The following is an 18,770-nucleotide window of genomic DNA, read 5'->3' as shown; positions in this document are numbered from 1 at the left end:
AAATGATTACTTCAAAGAATTATTATTACTTTGAAGTTGAAGTGATCTTTCATATCATGTTGTACTCGAAATCAAAGAATTTTTAAATTTATGTTTTCGTGTTTTTAAAGACGTGTCCGAGACAGAAAAATTATAGGACTTAAAGCTAGAGGAGTACCTTACTAGTTACTATATACAGCGTATAGTACAATACTTAATGGTTATGTGCAATACAATGAAGATAGAATTCTAGCGTGATTAAAAATTTTCATCCCTCATTCCAAAACCTATATGGATAACTTATATAATATGTCCGAATCATACGAATTAGGAAGTTTAATTAATTTTTTTTTATTTACATAAAACTGAAGTGTTTTTGCATTAAATTGTATTGTATAATGTAACGTTATTAATTTTATTTCATTAAAATGCACGTTTTTATATTATTATATATATTTTACAGATATTATTTGTAATATATTGTTATTTAAATAATTTATCATTGTCATTAAAATTGAATATGATATGATTATGCAATGAAAATAATAATTAAACGAGATGTGATAACCGTAGTATACAACCAATAGGACGAACGGCTATAAAATATGTAATATAATCAAAAAAAATTAATTAGATTATTAAAATATACTTGCAAAATAATACAATATAAAAGAATTAATAGTAATGTAAATATTATAATTTTAAAGAGGTGCCTATATTATTAGACTAAAAAAAAAAAAAAAAAAAAATGTTAGTCTCAATAAAGAAACATTAATAATTAAATTCAAGAAATTTAGCACTTTCTTTTATATAATATAGCTATACGTTTTGAAGTTATTTAATTACACATTTTTTGTGAGTTTTCTTGGACGAATATTCGGTCTTGATATATTATTACATAATAAAATGATATCGTGATGTTACCCTAGGAATCGACCGCTGTGAAGATATGCTCTCATTACACGTTATTATCGTCCATTTCGCCTTAACGTTATTAATGGATACGGGGACGGTACAGTGGCACAGTGTACTTATATAATACACAGCTGAAATATATTGTTATTTTATATTATATTTATTATCCAATACGACCGCGGTGGTGGTGAGACTTTCGGAAAATCTTCGACTCGGCGAACGGATTTATCGGAGCATCCACCTTCTCGGTGGCCGATATTTTTGATTAAAAAAATTGCCATAATAAATAAAGGTAGGTAGATAGGTAGGTATGTAACTACATATATATTATATAACTTCTGGCCGGCACCGATATCGCCGTTATTGTATAAAATATAATACGCGTCGATCATATTATACACACGTTAGTGTGTGTGTATGTGTATTTGCGCGCCTAATCTTACGATGTATATTACCGCCACCGAATATAGTCGACGGATTACTCGGAGGATTTCGTTTTCGCAGCAACAATGTATAAACTTCTATATAATATGAATTTAAGTAAATGTATGAATATTTGTTAATATGAAAAACTTACAGACGTCTCGATCTGAACATTATCGACAACAGCGAGTACGCTATTGAAATAGCTAATCAACATATTATATTATTCTAATTATGATTAGGGCAGAGATTTATAAAATAACCAAAATATTCATTTACAAATTCAAAAATCCCTCAAAATTCTTCAAATTTGTTCTGTACAAATGCGTTTAAACACGTATTGCTAACAGCTTAAATAATCATTACCAGCTGTACGTGATGGGAGTATTACATCGTGTTCAAGAAGTACTGTTATAGTTAATTATTACTTTAATTATTTATAGATATGAAAACGGTGGTTGAAGAGTATTGCTTATCTAATACACGTAGGACACCATGCAGCTACTATCATGTACAACACTAATGATAAATTAGTTTTTATATTTGCTTCAAAAACAGACAGTAAAAAATATCCTAAAATCTTAAAAAAACCACCTAAGATATTGAATTTACCAAAAAAATACAAATCAAATTCATAATAAAAATATCATAAGTATAATCAGGACCCCGTCTACACATTTTTCATTTGTTGAATTACTGTTAAAAAATTAGAAAAATCGGCATCGCATTAAAATATCAACCGAAAATCATAATAATAATAGAATACAGGTAATATCATAATTATTTAATATTAGATAAAAAAAACTCTATCCGTTCGTCAATATTTCGCGTTATACACGTTATGGACGAATTCGAGAAATTATATATATGCAGCTTTCGGAGTTTAAACAGAATATTATCGATGAACATCCATACTGTGCTATTCCGAGCAGTTTTTCAATTATTCCATATTGTTTTTTTTTCATTTTTTTTTTTTCGTTGTACTAAATATTTTAATAACGAAATATATTATTCGATTTAATTTTTTATCATTTAAACTCATCTAGACTAACCTGTATATTATCTTTGGCAGGTTATCGGTGGTCCTAATATTTAGAAATACATTTAAAATATCTATTGATTCCCGGTCGTTCATATTCCGGTTGACCTTCAAACTTCCATAAAAGACAATTAAATAAAATAATTTTAATAGTTAGATTTTTTTTTTCGATACTGATCTAATATTTTTGTATGACACAATTTTTTTTTTTTTTTTTTACAACTGCATTTAACACGATTCATTAATACCATACGTTGTAACTTGTAATACATTTTTATTCTATTTCATATTATTCATTGAACTAAAATTGCACATTACGAATAACACGAGTATACGTCATATTATATTATATAAAAGCGAATATGAGCGTCTTTCGTTAATAACATACCACTGTGAATATCATACGCCCCCGCTGTGCACGTGTAAGTCACAGCGACCACTGTGATCGAGGTTAAAGTTTTTACCCTAAATAATAATAACAATAATAATATTATTATGTACAACGATCACGTCGGATGGTAGAGAGTTGCGCGCGGTGTGTGGTTTCCACGAAAACGTCATATCGTCTGGTTATTAGTAATATCGTATATGCACGGTGTATAATATGCATTATATATTATTATGTTTACGACGGGGAAATTTGCAATATATATAAAATATTAGGTATAATATCAAGATAATATATTACTTTGATATATATATATATATATATATATATATATAAATATATTATATACTAAACTAACCATATAGGCATCTATCTCTTTATATATATATATATATATTATATACACGATGTTATGGTATATAGGTGTACAACGCGTGGCATTTTATAATATCGCAAAAGTGACGTTTTCTTAATATTTATAGTATTTTATAGTCGTAATCGTTATCGTCATCGCATCATCGTCATCATCGTTGTTATTGTTATATTTTTTCGATTCAAAATTATTAATTTTTATTATCTAATGTCTACGATTAATTAAAATAAAAATAAATTAGATATTTACTAAAATATTATTAAACCATAACATTTTAAAATATTAAAAATAACGTTCTTTATTTTGAATTTGAAAAAACATTGTTTTATACATTTAGAAAAACGTTCTTGTAATGTAAAAGTTTAGATCGAAATTTTCTGAAAAATGAAGTATATTTTTCCCCGAAAAACTTATGCACAGTATGCTTATACAATATTGTCATTCCGTTACATGATTAGTATTGGTTTAACATTATTGGAGATTATTCCAGCATTCATTGTATCCCTACACAAGTTAGTTCTAAATGTAAATCGACGGGTATTGATATATATATATACGCATGAACAGGCTATGCTGGTAATATAATTAATAAACACATAAACATAATAACCATGTGTAGCTCATTACAATATTTTAGTTTACGAACTAACGTAGTACATATAGTCGAGTAGTTGCCTATAAAACAATATATAAAATTATATTTGATTACAGACCATCTCACGACAGCTCAAATGATCAAAACCAACCAAGAATGAACATAGATCAAAAAAATCTATAATGTAGATATATTATTTAAGTAATAAGTAAATGGACATTTCTTTACTCATCCTTATTTAAAATGTGAGGAATATTCAAAAATATAGCATACTAAAATATATATACTATTATATTAAAATGTAATCTCATTTAACAATATACATATCCGAATTTCGTGTTGTAGTTAATTTCAAACATCAAAATATTTTAATAAAGTCATTGAAAACATAAGATAGCGCGCACACAGAAATTTAGTAATGAGTATTACAGTCTAACTTGTATTAAAAAATAAAAATAATAATAAAACAAAAAATCCGTCTAAAATACTTTATAGTGCTATATATTATTATTAGTTAGGTACTATACGTGTATAATATAACCACTAGTGGTGGTTAATTTGTATACAGTGCACTCTTTTCTCAACCCAAAAAACTATCCTATATATATATATATTCTAGTCGTGTAATCCGTTGGAAATTTTTCCGTTTTTTAATTAACGTTGAACGCCGGCGCGGCATCATAGCTTTTATTATATTCTTTAAAACTACTAGTACACTCACACACACATATATATATATACATTTAATGCGTAATAGCGTCAGTAGACGATAGACGATAGTATATATTTATCTTTTATAAAGTTATTTCACGGCCGAGGGAAAGGTCTCTCGCGCGTATAGTATTATATTATATAAAGAATAAATGATGGCCATGTAGACTGCCACACTAAATATATTATATTATTCCTATAGATATCAGGTAACCACCTGCTAAGCTCACCATTATATTATCGTTTAATAATATAGCATGTATTCAGATTCTGATTTTTTAAACTTTTAAGTATACAAAAAGATAGGATTACATCATAAATTATTAAGAAGTATGTACAACTTGAATAGTGTCTAGTAGCGATATAATTTTTTTTTTTCAAATTATAACGTGCATTATATAATACAATTTGCTAAATTAATTATTTTTTGGAAAAATTTAATATATCTAAATTAAAATTTAAACAAAAATGTATTTTCTTAGTTACTAAGGATAATATAATCCTTAAAAATTGCACAGAAGTACAAAAATATAATATAAAGTATACGCGAAAATAACACTAACTAAATAATAATCTATTATAGATAATATTTGGTCTAGAATTTATTATACTCAGTGAATGACAACTCTTACAACCTATAAAATATTATTAGTTTATTTTTTTTATATTGAACTTAAAAACATTGGTTACATGGCCATTAGTTATAGAACATTATTATTATTATTATTATTATTTTAATTAGATTATATTTTAATTAAGGCTTTAAATTAGATTGTATAGTTTGGTTTTCTTTAATAAGTTGACTATGTTGTCATTTGATTGGAAATCTAGTTGTAAAGTTTCACTTAGTTAATATGGTATGAAGTGTATGGAACTTGAGTCTGTGTACTTGGAACAATCAATGAGTAAGTGTTTGAAAGTTCACACCAGATGATTCACATATGGAGGGGATATTTTCTAGCCATGAAGTGTTTATGTGTTGCGAATGTATGCCCAATTTGAAAACGATTTTAGTTTAGATTTTATATACATTTTGAATCAGAGAATTCAATATTTTTTAAAATAGTCATCTGATCAAAAACGTTTAAGAAAAAATTGGATATTTCACTTTAAAAGGAAAAGTATTGGGTGAAGATAACTAATGAATTATTCTATATATTACACAGAACACACTAACAAGAACGGTATGGCTGTGACGGCAATTTCTGTAGTGATTTTTCCTTAACAACATAGCCGGAAATAACGGTGAATGATATTTATTTTATACTTATCGACTGTTGGATATGTTAGCGGAAGTACAGAAGAAAGCCGGAAACAGTGTTAAATTTTTAGTATTGTCATTAGATTTGTCGGCAGCACGATGGCGACAATCGCAGCGATGGTTGGCCGTATTATTACGGTATATTCTTATAGTGTATTGAAATGTTTAAGTAGGTACATAATACTTGAATTTTTATAAAATTAAAAGAGTACCTACTCTGTGGAGATTTAAGCTTAGTTTTTTTAATGAAAATATTAATTATTGTTAAATCAATTGTTTTCATTTAGCCAACTAAGGAACATAAACTGATTTATTCTTATTTTAAAATGTATTAAAAGTTTACAAGAGTACTATTCTATTATAAATTTATAAACATTAAAAATAGTAAATAACATATTCCTAAATACACTGTTATAAAATATGAGTATACTATAAACAACTTGAGTTTAGAAAATTGGTTTAGAACCAATAATTTAATCATTGCCGTTATTAGTTATACAATAACCATAATTTAAAAATAAATAAAAAAAAACTTAATTCATTCTATTTTATTTTATTAAAGTAGAATTTATTAATAACATTAGTTTCAACAACTAAATAACGTATTAATGAGTTTTAAATTTATAAATTATTTTAATCGATTCAGTTACAGTAAGCAATTCAATTTCAGATTATTAAATAAACATGGTAGAAAGAATTGATTATCATGGATAAAATAATAATATTAAAAAAATAGAAGAAAGAATAGACTTAAAGTTTTTAAGAAATAAACTTAAGCTAAAAAATCTTTGCATTGTGAAAACAAATTAATGAAAAGTTATAAAGAATGTATGCAGCGCCGAATAGACAAGGACACAAGGTATCAGCTTGCAATCGAGCCTTAGGATTTCTTATGTGTAATCATAATTAAGGCTTACTGTATGATTTGATAATTCAATTTTATTTTATTTTCTATCAATATTAATTTGTATTAATGGCCATATTTTGAACGATCCACTAAGGTCTTCTTTGTAGCCCGCCAGTCTAATTTAGACCTAAATGTATAGAATATTTCAGATGGATGGAAAAATATGACGAGCACAGTGAGAGAAATCATTTAGAACAAATTTGTAGGATTTTAAAGGTAAGTAAGAAAAAGAAAATTGTTTTTTGATTTACATTTTCAGGAATCGTTTAAAATAGAATATTTAAGTATATTTAAATACTTAGAAATTCATAATTTAATTCATTCATATTATTTAAATTATTTAATCAAAAAATTACAAAATTATTATTTATTTCGCAAATGTGTGGGTGTCACTTACATTTAACAAGTACATATACAAAATTCGACAGTTTATACAAATAAGTTGTAAATAATTCTTTAAGTTATATTATATTTTTTTAATGTTTCACTACAGTGGTGATGATTAGCATTAGTTAATTGTGCTGTACTGCATTCATTGTTTTAACGAATAATAAATAAGAAGCTGAATTACATTTTCTGGGGGTTGAACAAGTGTACATATAGTATCGTCACAATGACCAGACTCAAACCTAACACTTGAGAAACTGAAAAAGAAACGTTTAAAAAAATGTACTTATTTAATAAAAATAAACAAATCTATTATTTTACTTTTCCAATTTAAATAACTCAAATTATTTTATTTTAATATAACACAAATATATCAATAATACAAATATAACGAAACTTATTAGGCACATTCAATAAGCCATAAATTATGTGATTTTTTTGTTAACTAAAATAGAAAAATATTTAAAAAACATTGGGATACGATCAATATATTAATTATTAGTTCTTACATAATACCATAATATTAATATTGCATACATATTTATCCATTATCATTAAATAATATTAACATGACGTTATTATTGAAATGGGTAAAAAGATGATTATCCCATGCTCACCTTTACCATTACATCAGGATCCTCTTATGTGTTACTTACAAAGGTTCAAAACTGTAAATGACGTTGACTTTTGAAATGTTTATAGATTTTTCATAATATAAAATATTTGATGTTTTATTACTAAAAATATATAATGTAAATAAGAGTATAAATTTCAATAAATTTACAACAGTAACTTCAATTTTACTATGTGATACATAGGTCATAGGTGTTCGAATCTAATTTATCTACAACGATTAAATATGTATATACCACTAACGCGTCACAACGATCCTGATAGTGACTAATGGTGAAAAAAATTGTCTTTAATACGTCAATGATCGTTAAAATTTAAACATTTTCCGAAATGGGTTATACCGTGAAAAGTTTTGGAATCTTTGTGTTAATAAATAATCTTTTATCGATAAAAATACATATCAAAAATCATGACGAATGTAAATTAAATTTATTTTATTCAGCGCTTCAGTGAAACTCAGAGCGACTTTCCAAGACAACAAAAAAGCGACGATAATAATAATTATTATTGTTATGCGAATAATAACGCACCTGTGGCCGCCGTGGTGGATGACTTTTTGATGACGACGATGACGCGCGATGGCTCTAAAGAAATAATAATAATAACAGACGAGTACTGAACAAAAGCGATATAATATAATATTATTGTTATTATTAAGACCATCGAAGCCACGCTGATAAAGAGGGATAGAAACCGTCAGCGTGACAATATGACATGACTATTGGGTGGAGGTGGGTGAGAAGTGAAAAATGCGAGAAAATAAAATCTCAGCTTGCAAATCGACCACTGATGTACAAATCACAATCACTGTCGTAGCTTTCGGCGTCACTACAGCTGCTATAATGTAGTTATATAATATTATGTGAGCATAGTAAGTATATTATATCATATAAACGTTTTAAAATCGAAAATGATTTAAATATTTTTTTTTTTTTAGTCTATATTTCAGATAGAAATTCTTAATTTGTTTAGGTCAGATATTTCCATATTGATAACAATGTTGAACATTTTAAGTAGGTACAAATTGTATTATAAAATTATAACAATCCACTTAATATTGCATCATATCAATGGAAAACCCAATCACGACTATACGGGAAATCATAAATTAATTCATTTGACATTTAGGTATCGATCTTCGAAATACAGAGAATATTATATTATTATGAAAATACTTGTTGCAGATAATATAATATTAATTAAAGAAATGGAATGTGAACTTTAAACGCTACTTAGTAATATATCGTTTAATCAACATCTCCGTTGTTCGATAACAATTGTTATAATAACTAGTATTGTATCTTTAGATTCTACGACATACAAACGCCGCATGAGTTTGTACACGCCAGTTTAAAATAAAAATAATATGATTTTATATGTTAATTTTCAATTTTCAATAAATATTAATAATAATACAAATTATTAGCCATGATAAATCATTATGAATTATTAGTTGTCATTTAGACGACACAATACACAAGATTAGCAGGTACATTAAAAATTAATTCTTGAGACATTGAGTGTGAAGAAAATTTTAAATGTGTATCGTACAAAGCCATGTCAATATATGTTCAGTATTAACGTCCTTCGATTACGGTCGATAAAGAGCTCTCAAAACCAGGCTTTACTAGATAATATAATTTTCCGTATAATTGTAATTTATTGACGTCAGGAATCGAAATAGTTTCAAATTTTAAATTTTGGTTCATAGATAGGTTTTTTTAATTTTCTAATTTCGGTTTATTTTTTAAGATCAGTTCTTTTCGATAATAGAATAATATTCGTATAATTATTATTATTTTATAATATGATAAAAAATTGTATTAATAAACTTAAATATAATATTTTTTTCATATTATCAAAATATTTAATTTTATTATAATTTTTTAAACACTAAAAACAGTTTTTAAAATTTTAAGAAAATGGTAGTAAGTAAGTAATTCTATAGTTCACTTTTAACTTGGCTAGATGTGAAAAGATAAATTGCAATCCCTTTTCCCCAAACTTTTAAGTTAAGTACTGTTTATATCCATAGAGTATTTCAAAGTAATATATTATTATGTATTATATACTCGAACATCCTATCATATTATACATAAACACAAACCTAATAGCAAATATTGTACTAAACAAACAACGCTATTCTTGTATGTTTTTTCAACACATAAAAAGCGATTTCGCTTTATTTTTTTTATTGGCAAATTTTGGAATTTTATCGCAGACATACGTTTATTTTTTTAAGTTATAAAAAGTTATATTAAGAATAAAAAACCTAAAAATAACTAAATAATCATGTATGTATTCGTAAAACATACTAAATAATATTTAATCTACCTTGAATTTATGTTGATTTGTGTGCAGTATTTATATTTTGTATCTTTATTCAAAAAACTTAATATCACATTATCTCAAAAATTTAAGCCACTTTTACACTTCTTAACTGTATCTTTAAGCATTAAAAAAATATTATTATATGCAAATTTAGTAAAATGTTGGCATCATTTTTATTATATCAAAGTTCATGGTTTTCAAAATATTTCTTTCGGTATCTTGTTTTTAGCTATTTCCTGTAATTCCTGTAACTTTATATAATTCGCAACTAAAAGTTTTTTATTTTAGAAAACGTATATTCATTAAATAATAAACCAAGTGTTTTAAAAAAAAAGTGTACGCATCATTTTTAATATTATTTACATAAAGATAACTAGAAATGTGTATTTGTATTATACAGTGGTATAAAACAGTATTATACGAGGTATTAAACACATGGTATAAAATATTGTATACGACGGTGTAAAAAAATTTAAAGGCGCTTTTTTAGTTATTATTGTTAAATATAAAATTATTATTATTTATTTATTATCATTTAACATTTAACATTTATTATTGTAACATGTTGTTTACCAGTTGCGTATTTATTCTGAAAATATCCATAACTGAGTAATTTTATCCTTATTCCTTATTGACTTAATCAAACTGTATATTGTTATTGACATTATTATATATGCTAATTTCTAATATTTTAGATTAAATAACAATCATTACTCGGTAATGTCTTCTGATGGTTGATACTTAATTGTTTTGTTAGTCTGAAATACCAGGAATAGGTTTAACTTAAACATGATAACTTATTATTGATAAACCATCCAAGCAAAAACAAATTATAGAAAAATATTTTAAATATAAATTATTTCTAGGCAATAGATTTATGGCCATATTATGGTACATCATAGTTGGTAGCACGACTAAAATAAATTAATTTGGTGAATTTAGTATAAAAAAATTCTTGTAACAAAATCAAGCATTCTTTTTTGTATACAAATAACTCAGTTTTTAGACTCTAGTTAAGAAACAAGGTTATAAATTGTGTATTATTATTTTTACGATTCCATAATATATAACATTATTATTACGTATACCTACAATATATACAATATATGAATATATATAATGTATTTACATTATATATATGTAGTGTCTGCACATACATCAATGGTGTTAATTTTTCTGCCACATTTCTGAAATCTACCAAAAAATAAATATATATATAATTAGGTACATTAATTTCATGTTCTGTTATCGCATATATTATATATATTACTATCATTTGTGTGCTCATAGGTATATATAAAATATTCATATATCATATTATTATTATTATAATATTTTAACATCACACCCAGTCCCCTTTGATGTGTATATAATGCATAATTTAATGGATATATTATATAAGACTACGATTCGGGGCGTTTCTTCGTAATCTATTTGTCGTAGGCACGGAAAATATAGTCGTCGTCGATGCTAATAATTTGCATATAATTATCCTTAACTACATATTAAATGATTACAAAGTTTTGACGGTCCCTTTACCGGTCTGTCATCTTGTCCATGACCATGGCCCTCTCTAGCTCTTGTGAAACACTATCGGAGACCGTCAATTATTGCAAGCGGCGCCGTATTGTCACTTGGCCGGTTATAATCGCACAATAATAATTATTAAATCGGTATAAATATATTATTATGTTCGCTCAGTAAAATAGTAATAATAATAATATGTAGGTATATAGTTCTATTTTAAGAGCGATACTTAATTATACGTTTTGAAATCGACACTATTGTCCAGAAGACACACCGCCCCTTATTTTGAGACCTATTTGAGTTTCGTGAACGGTATAAAAGGAAATTACATCTCCCCTCCTCCAAATCCTTTGGAAAACTTCACCACCATTTGTTCAGCGTACGCAGACCGTAATGTAATGACAATTGAACCATAGTTTCAAAGACAAAACCAAATTATTATAAATAATTAATTTAAAGATATTCTCTATCTTGAAAAGGTTAATTGGTAATTAACTTGAAATGGTTTTTAAACAAAGACTCTTATAGAAAGAAAAAACTGATTTTCAGAGCTATTAATAGATATCACTTTGTGTATAAATCAGCAATACCAGCAATACATGATATAATAAAATACATACTTACACATTTAAAAAAAATTAAATCAATCATAAATCTTTAATGTCCATTTAAATTTATAGCTGTAATTATATAGATTACAGACAAAAAGTTACAAATGCTTTATAATATCCACATGACAATTGTATGTATTATTTATTTTCAATATAATATTTAATTTACAGTTTATATAAACTATAAATTATTATGATAATAATAACGCTACGATTATAGAAAAATCTAGTTGTAAATCGAAATTATTCAAAAATATTTTGATAAATATTGTTTGTTAGGGAAATACAACCAATAATCCCGTAAATACGCATTCAGCATAATATTTGGGAAAACTCCTTGGTGGCAGCGACCGTGAAACGTTCGTTTTGTCCCGAATATCGTTGTTTATGCCAACTATGAATTATAATTACGCGGTCACGAGTTCATCCGTCGCACAAAAGTGCAGTACCGTGTTGGGGATTTTTTTTTATTCATTTTCCGTCCGTCGAACAAGACCTTCAATCTACCCACAACCGTGACGTCATCAAAACTTTTATTTTTTTCTTGTTTTAGCCTCGTGAGAAAATACATAGCAGCAACCGATCATTGCTCACTCTGTGTGTATTTATAAATATAATATATAACATATATTTGTATACTCACGAATCGACTTAATAATTATAACAATAACAAATATAAATATATTCACAGTGACTAAAACAGATTTATATGAGTAGATTAATCAGTGGTGTAGTCAGAATTTTTCAATATAAGATACACAGAGTGGGCTAAGAAGCTCGCGTTCTAAAGTCCGGTGAAGAAATTGTTTGGAACTTTGTATTAAACGAGCTTGACAATTATTACTATTATATAACTAGAGTGAAATAGATTTTAATACTTAAATTTTTGAGTAAGAATATTTTTTATAGAATATCTATAAATCTGTATTAATAACCATTAATCACACAATAATTCCATTTATAACATAAAATATAACATATAATATTATAAAAAATAGTAAAATTTATTAAATAAACAGTTAAAGTTAATTTTCTGTCTCAAATTTCATAAAATTTAATCTGACTACTAAAATATAGGTACATATTGTAGAAAATTGTTATAACAACGTACATAATAAAATAAAAGTATTAAATTACAATTTTAATGTATTAATTTTAATTTTAATAGTTTTGGTAAGTTATATGGTAAAAATAATATATAATGCCAAAACAATTATATATTTTTAATTAAATCAAAACAAAACATTATTTAGCATATAATTGATAGTAATGTATCTTCCTAAAATAGAAATCCAATAGAACGACATATCAATTAATTTATTAGCTAATAAAATGTTATGATTATAATTACACGTAAAAAAAATTATTATTAAAAATTTTAAATATACGACACATCATCTACTCAAAATTTGTAAGAGTTTTTTATACATATTATATATTATATTTTAGTTATGTAAATGTATTCAAATATTTACTTATATAAGCTAAAAATAAGTCAAATAATCAATATTTAATAATTACTTATTACTGGTTGAAGCAAACTAAAATTAAAGTTTTGTCGATATAAATAATGATATAGATATATTTAAATCTATAAATAATCAAGTCTTATAATATTATTGTTCACAAGTCAATGCATGTTTAATTCTTAATATATTAATACTATAAATATTGTATTAATCATGTGTCAACATATTATTTTTCACTTAGTAAATATATAAATATATATTATATTAAAAATTCACCGTAGACGTTGAGTTATTTATGGTGATTATAAACATTTTTTATCAGTCCACTAAATACCGTTAAAGTCACAGTTACTATACTGTGTGCACACTTTATTTTATTATATCAAATCAATTTCCGTAAAAATCACTGTTTGAAAATCACGAAAATACCGTTTTAAAAATAAAAATATAAATATTAAGTGCAAAATTTGGCGGGTGACTTTTCAAAAGTTTGCGAAACGCAAAACACTAATACACTGTTACTGACGTTTTACGCTTGCAAACGGTGTAGCCAGCTGCCGGTCCATTCGGGGAAAATAAAATCACCCTGTACACAGACGCTGGCACGACCGTACACGTATTATACAAAACATAATATTATTATTATTATACAGACACGAGTGTTATCGCACGCAGTAATATCGGAATAGTGTGTAGCATATTGGCACACACGTTGGCCATAAATCATATGCAGAGGGAACAAAGGCCTCCACGTCGTATAAACTATCGCCATGTCTACACGCGCGCGATTTACTGTAAGCGTGAAGTTATTACTTACATCACTATCAATTCGACGTGGTATTAGATGTGATATTACATAGACACCTATAAACGCGTTTAAATGTATTTTAAAGTTGTGTCGACGTCAGATGGGGCTACGCGATTTTCGCCAACGGGACGACGTACTATAATGACGATTATGCAGATCCTTTAGCCTGGTATCCCGAAATCAAGATTTCGATGTCAAACTATGCTAAAAAGATTAGTAACCAATTCGTAATAGTGTATAACCACAAAATCAGAATTTTTAACCTAAGTCTTAACCCCCAAATCAGTGTTTACTTTTTCGAGTGATGAGGCGAGAGGCAATTTATGTTTTTTTTTAAAGAAGTGTTGAACGGTAGGTACTTCGAATTATACGTTCCCACTTTATACCAAACTACAAAGTCAATAACCAATCCGTAAGAGGTACTAAACTGAGTTATTAATAATGGTTCTTTATAATTATAGTATAACTTCGTTAAGTGTACAATGTGTCAATGTCCATATTTCATAGGTACTACTGGTACTGGATATCTAAGTTTAACGTGCCGTTTAAAATTGTTTTGTTCTTCTGTTGTGATAAAAATATTCATATAATATTATCCTGTATTCGTGTGATATCATTAATAAAATTGTTATTGTTGTTTAGTATGTGTTTTAAAAAAAACATTTTAATACAAAATCTTTTTATTTTTTTTTTTGATTTTAAAACTTATTTGACACAAGTGAATAATAATTCTATAGTTAAAATCTCTCAAAATAATAAAAAAACGATCTTCAAATTTAAAATTATCAAAAAATGGAAACAAATACAAATTAATACTTATTATTTTGTTTAAAAAGTACATGAAACATGAATATTATAAAATTATCATCGTGTGGCTAGATTCAGAAAGCAATTATTAAAAGTGCATAAAAGTCCCAGCCAAATTATCATTAATAATTAATAATTTTGAATTTTCACTAACTTAATAGGAACGCTTGAATGAGCTAACAATTTTATTTTATCGAGACATAAAATTAAATCCCAAAGACATACAAAACGTTTAATAAAAAAAAAAAGATTGACTTTATATTATAAAGAATATATAATTTAATTGATTACTTTATTATCTTTGCAATTCATCATTAAACCATATTAACCTTATTTAATTTATAAAAATAAATTAATAAAATATTATGATCCGTGGAGTTAAACGAACAAGGAAGATATGAGGGCATAGTTTTCCATTATCACGATTCGAAAAAACTTATATTTCAACCCAGAACCAATTTCTCATTATGTCACTGATAAATCTAATTTATTTTGATATTTTAATTGTTTTTCTTTAACAATCAAGTATATCTATCATTGATATTATTGTACATTTATATCCATTGAATTGAATTATTACCCACGAATTAAATACTACAAGTTAAATTGCAGATAACCACAACACCATTACATGTAGTTTCTGTTATTTAAATGTTGGATACATGTTAAACCTTTTTTCCTAATATTTCTTCTATTATTAAGTTAGAGTTTGGGCATGAATTACAAATTATTACAAATTAAGCACTAATTTTTTAGTATACTTTATCTAAGAAATTATTAATTCAGGGTATCAGGTTGTCGTTTATGCGTATACCAAGTACTAGCTATAATTTTAAGTTTTATAAATAATATTGTTTTTCTGAACGTAATATACTATATAATATTATAATGTTATTGTAATATATTATTGCATACATAGCAAATATAAGTAAACCTACACCTATATTAATTTGTTATATTGTATGTTATCATAATGTGAGTACTGAGTAAAGTGCTACTTCGTCTATGTTACTATATTTTGACCATAGCCGGTTAAATGTACGAAAATGAATTGTTCAAAAATGCATATGTTTGAATGAATGTTTGTTCAAATAAATGTGTTTTTGAAAATGTATATGTACGTATAATATATTTATATATATAAATAGTTGTTAGATTATTAAAAGTAATAACAAAGTATAAAAATGTCGATAAAATGTATTATAAAATTAATATCTGTTATACAGGGATATATCAATAATTTTAATCTACTTACTAGTTACTTGGTATTATTGTTAGTGTAATTATGATATGGGTTTCCGTAACATACTTTTATGCTGTCTATATATCGACTAACGACTTCACTATATTCCTAACTATCAGGTCACTATAAGACCATAATATCAAAATATCAACTTGTGTTATAAAATAAGTATCTACTTTGTAAAATGATAAAAAGTTAATAAATATAAAATAATGTTTAATAAAAATAATTTACGTAAATGAGATAATGAAAATATGTACTATTACTTATTAGATCTATGTCAAATAATGTAGCACTTTACTTCGAACAATTACTAAAAACAATGAACTTATTAAAGACATGTCATTTATTTTAATAAATCATTCCTGTGTAATAAAGCCTATATAAAAATGAATGAAAAATAAAATCAAAACTATTGCTTTAATATCTCAAGATAATCTACACAACATTTTTTAAGAGCAAATAGTTGGAATAACTTTTGTTGTCTTTTCTCAAATTAGTAAAAGTCATCAAAACAACTTATTGAAAGTCAATGTTAAGGTAAATTAATCAAATCTTCTTAAGTGAATAATTTAATTCTTCTATTGAATTAATAAAAACTATTTCTGGTCAAGATTTTTAAATAAGAAAATATACAAAGAAAAAAATAGAACCATTATTTTTATTACATTTTAGAACTATTTGGGTTTAAAATAAACACAATTTTGGCTTATTGACGGAACATTTATGTCTTGACCTAAATTTTTTAAATAATTGTATATAATTCATAAATCAAGATAGGAGAATACCGAGTATATTTACCTATAGTGTTTATCTTATGACCAACCAAACTGAAAACTTATATAAATTAGTGCTTATAGCACTTACATAACTGTGTTATTGAATATAATATTAATTCTGAAGATAATACTGATCTTAAAATTATTTAAACTTATTTCAGATTTTCTGCTATTGATGCAATTAATGATATTTTTCATTTGCAATATATTCAGCTTGCTTTTTTTAATTTTTTCCAAAATATTTATCGTCACATATAAAAGGAAGGATTAACTATGTACATGGAAAACCGAAACTTCAATTTACTTTGTTGGCATTTACAGACACTGGCTTTCCTTAAAATTTTCAAAATTCATATGTACCCATATGTACCACAAAAGTGAATAAATACGTTAATGTATATATTTACACATGTTTCCATATATGCCTAATATGCTTAATATATAATTGTATTAATTGTTTAGGGTAAAAAAAGTTAAAGACAGCTTAAAACTGAATTTTTAAATAATAAAAGGGAACAAAAGTTATTAGATTAGTTCAGAACAACGTATAAACATTAAAAGTATTGTAATAAGATTTAAAAACAGTGATCAAAATAACAGAGTTTTTAATAGGCATTGCATGACATTTAAAATCTCAACTTGAATATTAATAAATTGATAAAAACAATTTTTAAATTTAAATAATTGTAATGTTTTATATATATATATATATATATATATATATTATTTTTATCAGTATATTACATTAAAAAAAAAAAACAACAAAACAACAATTATTTGAACATTTTTCATTTTTGAACTCTTTTTGTTTATAGATTAATCATTTTTTAATATACAGCCTTGCAACAATTGTATTTTTGGTTATGTAAAAAGTTAAAATACGTACACGTTACTTAAATTTTGTAATTTATCACTCTATAATGTTTGTTATTTAATTATATACAATAATTACTATGAAGTGAAATAAACAAGCAGCTGAACATGAACAAAATAAATTGTTAATAAAATAACAATATATGTATAGGTAATGCTACGTATCATACGTTCCTTAGTTGGTTTGATGGGTTATTAGTTAGACAAATTAATATTTTTTGAAATATTAAGCTTTCACTGTTATAGGATTCTTTGTATATATAAAAATAATTACATATACCTACATTTTCAATAATTGTGGTAATTATAATTATATTTTTAGTTTATTTATTTCCTATGCAGATAGAGATACGTGCTGAATAGATCTAAAACGGTTGCCATAAACAAAATGAGAGATCACATGTAAATATAAAAAGTTATAAGAATACGATTATCCAAATTATTATTAACTATTCTAAAAATCTAAAATATTTGCGTTCATTTTTACATCTAAAAAGTATAACAACATTGAGATACGCATGAAGCAACGACGTGTATTTTTATTGCTGTTGGTTTTTAAAAATAAAATAATACTTTTAATATTACAGTATACTGTGGTCGTCAATCGAAACGGAAACAGATTAAAAATCATCTTGTGACATCATAAAGGTAAATAATATATTTTCAGTTATCACTATTATACCAAACTTATTGAAGTAAAATTTATTGTAA

The 18,770-nt window shown here is 25.5% G+C and overlaps 1 protein-coding gene across 1 annotated transcript in view; it reads right to left on the bottom strand.

Moving 5' to 3' along the window:
- Window positions 1-18,770, bottom strand: part of LOC112603219 (zeta-sarcoglycan) — a 132,367-nt gene that overhangs the window by 56,512 nt on the left and 57,085 nt on the right. The window lies entirely within an intron of this gene.

The sequence above is a fragment of the Melanaphis sacchari genome, unplaced genomic scaffold (assembly GCF_002803265.2).
Source record: "Melanaphis sacchari strain LSU unplaced genomic scaffold, SCAv2.0 Contig9_pilon_pilon, whole genome shotgun sequence".
Classification (NCBI taxonomy): domain Eukaryota; kingdom Metazoa; phylum Arthropoda; class Insecta; order Hemiptera; family Aphididae; genus Melanaphis; species Melanaphis sacchari.
This window is presented reverse-complemented; position numbering and strand designations above follow the sequence as displayed.